Raw genomic sequence first — 6411 nt, 5'->3', positions numbered from 1 at the left:
TAATAACCATACTAATCACTTATGCCAGTTTCGGTTGATCAGCTTTAAAGGTTATAGTTAGTCGGTTATGGATTAGTTATCATAACTAAAAGTTGTTCTGTTATTCTTGTTAAGCCCGCCAACCTTTTTTGTTAAAAAGCGCCCATTATTACAAATGGTGCACATCTAAGGAGCTTTAGTCTAACCAGACATCTCTTCATCTTCATCTAATGCAATAGGTTTGATTTAAACTTTCATACAATGGTGCGCCCTAAGTAGCTTTCATCTGACCAAACATCTTTCCATCTTCATCTGATGCGATAGGTTTGAATTAAACTTTCATACACATAAATTTCATCTGATGGTCAAGGCAGCCCCACTCTATGTGCTATAAATTTAACCTTCAAACATATCTATATTGATTTACATTTATTATTAAAGTTTGTTTTCATCTTTTATTAATAGTGCCAACAAACAACTGGTTTAGCTGTCTAAACTTTCCGTTTGGCGACCCTCTTATTGCATAAACCAAAATAAAACAACCTGCAGATAGTTGGATTCATAAAAACAAATCACTGTCTATCTATTAAATTAAAACATTTTTTCTCTCAAATATTCATATAAATGATCTGGATAGTAAGCAAATAGAGAATTAGATTAGCTTCAATCTGTTCACCTAATCCATAATCGAGGCCTTCATCAAATTTTCAAATTGTAAAGCGTACCATTTGTGCACCTGCAACAAGAATTAATCTCCGATGAGAATGAGAAATTCGATTCTAAAGCGTTGACATTTAGCTACAAAGACAAATTACACATAAGCTGGAAATTAACCACAGAAAAACTTGTTTAATAGAGATCTAAACAAATAATAATCACCTGTGTAAGATCACTATTAAATGTGAACGTGCCCTTCTAAATTCTTTGCGTTGCGTAAGCGCTATATAAAGAGGCTTGCCAGCAACACCTTGCCATCCATCTCCACAAGCTATGAAAATAGAAGAAGCCAATAATTCAAAAACATAATCATCATGCTGGTTCAGATTCGTCAATTAAACCCCTAAAGTTCATGGGGTAAAACAATGGAAGCTAACTACAAACTTTACATGAAATCAGCAAGCATGACATTATAATAAAATTATGAAAAAATTAATGTGCAAAGTAGCTTAAGGTAAATTATTAAAAATTTTGGAAAGGGGCGACGATTTGGCACCAGATATAAGGTAAGTAAGAACTTTAATACCGCTGAGAGAGACGCCAGCCACGCCATGATGACATAGAATCGATATCTTGAGAGTCCTTACTGCAAGTAAACTCAATTTGTGTGAATAAAGGAATCAACAACCCTAATTTAGTTAACCCAATGAGAAATAAAGATGATAGTATGTTCAAAATGAAGAATAAAGAAAAATGACAATTTTGTGCGGCTAAATTTTTATTTGGCACCATTTTGACCTGTTAACCAACCCACACATTATGCCATTTCTACATTCATGATAAATCCATGTTGTATGCTAATGATCTAACATGTAATAACATCAATCTGAAAAATATATACATGTTTTTTGCAAGAAATTAATACATCAAATGACATTTGTGACACCAAAAAAAAAAAAGAACATACACAATCTGTTCCATTTAGAAAGGTAAAAAAGGTTAACATATAATAAATTCAAATATGAACTAATTTCTTAAATGGATCTCACGAAAGGGTAAGGATCCTGTACACAATCCACACAATCTGAGACTTGAAGCCAAGAGTTTTATTGTTGACTGTCCATTGCCTCCTTGAGAGCGCCAACACTAACCAAGTTTTCCAGGTCTGCACCGAAGAATCCAGGTGTTCATCGAGCGATCACAGTTTAATACGAATCTACTTCTAATGTACATAAATTTATTTATAAATGGAAAACATTAACATCTGTACATACATATATCCACAAGATCTGTGTAATATTAAACAAACGCATTTGCCTATTTACAAATAAAGAACATATACCTTGAAGTGAGACTTAATTTGTTTCGCCATTTCACAGCTGTACTCCCATTGGTAATAAGATGCTGCTGTAAAAAAACACTTTAATCAAATAAAATAGAACACAAAAGCCAAATTTTAGATCATGCCCTAAATGTGATTAAGTTATACAATTTAGGAGAATGGATGCATTAAAAAAATTGTGGGGGACTGTCAGCTCGTTTAAGTATGAAAAGCAAACAAAATCGACTCGCCATAAGTAATGGGTCAAAACATCCACCTCCCGTAACAAGAATAATGAAAAAAAAAACTAACATGATAATAATCAATATCTTGAAAAAATCCCTTTGGGAAATTTGTACGCGTAAATAATAGACTTTGAAAGGATTTGAAAACTCATTCTCCATTTAAATTAATTGTGTTTAACCTATTTAAATGGTTTGAGATAAAAAGACGACCCACAGTGACCCATTCATAGGTAAAATGGTTAAACTTAAGACCCCCACAAGAAGTAAAAAATGAAATTTGCAGTTTAAAAAAATGTTATGGCTGACTTTTATATCGTCATTTAATGACCAGGTAGCGATAACTAAGACCCACATTGACCATTTTCACATGTACACCTGTATTAGAGCAATGTCTAAGAGCACGGCTAACTTTCACAAAATTTCCACCTCGTACCGAATATTAAAAATGGACAAACCACGTACCTGTTTTCGTTCTGTGTACTGGAGTGTACCTCGATCCAGGTGACTATGATCCCAGCCGCTCTGCCTCGTAGTTTCATATTTTTTACCCGTTTGGGATATACCCTGCAATTATGTGAAGTTTGAGCATGTTAATGGTTGTTTTTGTTCAAATAAACTTATATTTTATAACTATACTTATTTAATTTACAAACATAATCTGGTTTGCTTACCTACTTTTTGTTTCAACTATCCCCATTCCCATTTAGCTTCTGACAGACTCAAGTAGAGAAGATACAACAGAAGAAGCTGCTGATAAACTACAATCCTGGCATTTAGAATGAAATATTATTAGTTTTTTGATAATTGATAGTCAAACACTTGGTTTTAAAAAGCGTAAGGCGCAAGGCATTACTACCAAAACTGACTGGGATCGGCTTGGGGTCAATACATAATAACAACATCAGATATGCACTGCCAATATCAAACCAGTAAGTTAACAATACAGGTCAATGAACAATAAACCTTACAAAAACATTTATTGGTACAACTAATGAAAACTTAACATTCTTAATAAGGTTTAAAAAGATTTGATATAAATGCTTCAAACCTTAATATCTCTCTGCATTAATCTCTCAAAATGAATATTGATTACTTTGAAAAATCGTTGAAGTTAAAAACGAATAATGAACACTGCAACCTACCTAACACGCATGCCTTCTTCGATATCAGTTGGTGAAACTTTGTCACCCAACCCAACAACAAACTATAAATTTATAAAAATCAAATATCAGATGAATTGGTCCAGTAAGCATAACAACTGAATAAACTCAAAATTTACCTATGAAGATAAGGGGGCATGCCTATAAGCTTACTGTAACACCCACCCACATCAATTAAACAAACCTGAGAAATATAAACATAAAGATAAGGTTAAAAATAAATTCATGCTCAGTCTGGGCCTGAATTATATTCATATAAGGGGGAACATGGGTGGACGTTAAAACAATAATGAATTATATTCAAACCCTAGATCATCTTCAACTGTATTCCATTTCTAGAAAACAAAAACCGTAATCAATACAAAAATATATACTCTCTCCCTAGATCCATTCACTAAACATTAAAAAAAAAACACAAAACCAGCACAGATCTGAAAGTATTATAACAGATCTGACAAAGATGTTTATAAAAAACTTAAATGATATAAAATTTAACAAACAAAACTATAGATAGGGTAAAAAACGGTACCACTAAGGCTGAATTTGAAGGTTCTTGAACCAAGCCGCAGTGTTATCTCTTTCACCTGTTCATCGGTCTTCGTCTTCAACTATATTCAAATTTCCAGAAAACAAAAACCCTAATCAATACAAAAATGTATACTCTCTATGTTGATCCATTCACAGAACATTAAAAAAATCACAAAACCAACACAGATCTAATAGTATTATCACAGATCTGACAAAGATTTAAAAAAAACGTACAAGATAGGGTAAAAAACGGTACCGGTTCCATGGATGAAAGGGGAGAAGACGATGATGGCGACGACCGGTTCCATGGATGAAAGGTGGAGGTGCGGTGGAGGATCTAGGGTTTGTAGAGAAAGGTGGAGCGGCGGATGAAACAATTGTGGTTTAGAGAGTGATAGAAAGAATATATTGGATCCATCAAACTAAAAACGGGTCAAGTTGATCCGGTAAGATCCGCGTGGGTATCATCAGGTGTTGAAAACAAGTTTTCAACACTTTGTGCTTAACAGGTTTGTACAATGGGCTTCAAGGACTTGTAAAGTGGCAAATGACCATTTCTATCCTTCCTATATGCTTTATAAAGTAGTATATATATATATATATACATATATATATATATATATATATATATATATATATATATATATATATATATTTGTTATTAAATTGCTTTATGCAATTGTAATTATAAAAAAATTATAGAAATTAATACAAAAAATCTTATTAATTACAATAAGAATAATTATTGATACAAAACATTCTTCGGTATCACTATTGAATTAATTAAGACTCGGGTTTGAGTTTGGTGGCGGATTCATTATCGATGCATACCATTCTAGACGTGGCATGTACATATCTTCCCATTGTCCCGCATGAGGTCTTCGGTGCGTCAACCATGGTCCGTTTATTGGTGGCATTGGATAATCCCCTTCCAGTTTAACATGTATGAAGTGGTTATCGTTAACATGTGCAAGCGTTATGAATAGTGGTTGTCGATCAGCTGGAGGACTTAATATCGGGAAGAAAGTGGCACTCGCATCGATGCTTAACAGGTGTACCCCGACACCGTACCTTTGTGCAATAAGTAGCCCTGCGAGGGGGAAGTCCATCCAGTGACTCTGGGGACAACCAGAAACTGAATCCCAAATTAGGCCCTCACGATGCGTGTTAAAATATCCTTCTTCTCATGCTTTAAATATTAGGAACCAGGTCGATTCGTTCTGATCCATTTCTTGGACAAGGTCTCTTCGAATGTGCCCCCATAAACGTTCTCCCATACCTAAGCCCACAGCCATAGACTGAAACCCACAATGACCGTCCGGCCTCACATCTTGTATGCACGAGATGTGCGGGTGAAACAATGGCGGAAGGGTAGACTTAAACTGTTTGATGATTGCCATGTTCTCGTCCCCAATTATTAACGAAAACCGTTATCATCTCGTATCTCTTTCTTCTTAGAACTCGTTGAACGGCTTCGGCCCACTTTGGGTTTTTGAGACCTTATAACCGATTGTTGAGAGGCCTGTGACGGAACGTACGAGTTGTGGTGTGGGTAATCGTATTTACTTTGTTGGGAACCTTCAAAGCACGTGTTTGCATCACCGAAGGAGCTTCTCCTCAATTCTTCGTCCATACGAGCGGCCTCGTCCAACCTTTGTTGTACCTGCTTTGTTGTTGGTCGGCCACAAGTATTTTGTTGGACAACCAGTGGTTTCTTAGTAGATTTGTTTGGAGTCAACACCGCTTTAATCTTTGATAGCAAGCTTTTTTTCTGAGCTGGGGGGTGCGACTCTAATTGTTGTCTAACAATATTGAGCTCTTCGACCACGTCAACATCATCGTTTATCAATTTACAAGGTTGGAAGTTAAGCTTCCGCCAGAAGACGTATATGTCTTCGAGTTGAATTAGACGCTCTACACGGTTAAAAACAATATTGTTTAAGTCACATGATTAATGGACATATATCACACAAGTGTTGTAGGTTTAACAATTATTACCTGCACGGAGGTATTTTTCCAGCCTACAAGCACACGACAACCCACAACTGTACCACATCTGGCAACCACATGATGAATGATAGCGCTGCAAGATGTCTAGCTTCCTAAGTAGCTCTCCACTCAACAAGTCAAGGGCTGTATGGGAAACTTTTCTAAGTAGGTGTTTAAATAGCGGGTTTCTGTGGTGGTTCATTATTTTTTCGATGCTTTCCCGAAAACTCCTCCTTATTTCACCGTACTGTGTCTCAACTATATCCCAGACACAACCAACTATATGGTCCAGCGAGCTCCTATCTAGGACGTATCTCTTTAAGTTGGAGTGTTGGATCTCAACTCTGTTTGTGGTACGATTACCAAAGTTGCGCCTCTTATCAGTCCACGCAAAGACGAACATTTCCTTATAATCTTTCAGCCAGTTATCATACACGTACTTGAAGACCCCTAAAAAGTAAAAATAATTTATTAAATGTACATAGGTGAGTCATATGTTATTAAAAAAACTTACTTGAACGTTTGCACTCGA

The 6411-nt window shown here is 35.6% G+C and overlaps 1 long non-coding RNA gene across 12 annotated transcripts; it reads right to left on the bottom strand.

The window, feature by feature from the left end:
• Window positions 1–513: 513 nt before the first annotated feature.
• On the bottom strand, window positions 514–4256 carry LOC110939484. Of its 12 annotated transcripts, none has more exons than XR_004871141.1 (12): window positions 4125–4255; window positions 3892–3970; window positions 3482–3546; window positions 3345–3406; window positions 3056–3114; window positions 2874–2968; window positions 2665–2766; window positions 1979–2043; window positions 1707–1801; window positions 1223–1282; window positions 859–967; window positions 514–715 (listed from the first exon to the last, which is right to left on the bottom strand). It is a non-coding gene; the product is annotated as an uncharacterized LOC110939484 (long non-coding RNA). The 12 variants fall into 12 exon arrangements; XR_004871143.1 differs by having other exon boundaries at window positions 2878–2968; XR_004871136.1 differs by having other exon boundaries at window positions 3059–3114.
• Between the last annotated feature and the right edge of the window lie 2155 nt (window positions 4257–6411).

Source organism: Helianthus annuus, chromosome 11, assembly GCF_002127325.2.
Source record: "Helianthus annuus cultivar XRQ/B chromosome 11, HanXRQr2.0-SUNRISE, whole genome shotgun sequence".
Classification (NCBI taxonomy): Eukaryota; Viridiplantae; Streptophyta; class Magnoliopsida; order Asterales; family Asteraceae; genus Helianthus; species Helianthus annuus.
The sequence above is the reverse complement of the archived record's forward strand: the minus strand, read 5'-3'. Positions and strand labels throughout refer to the sequence as shown.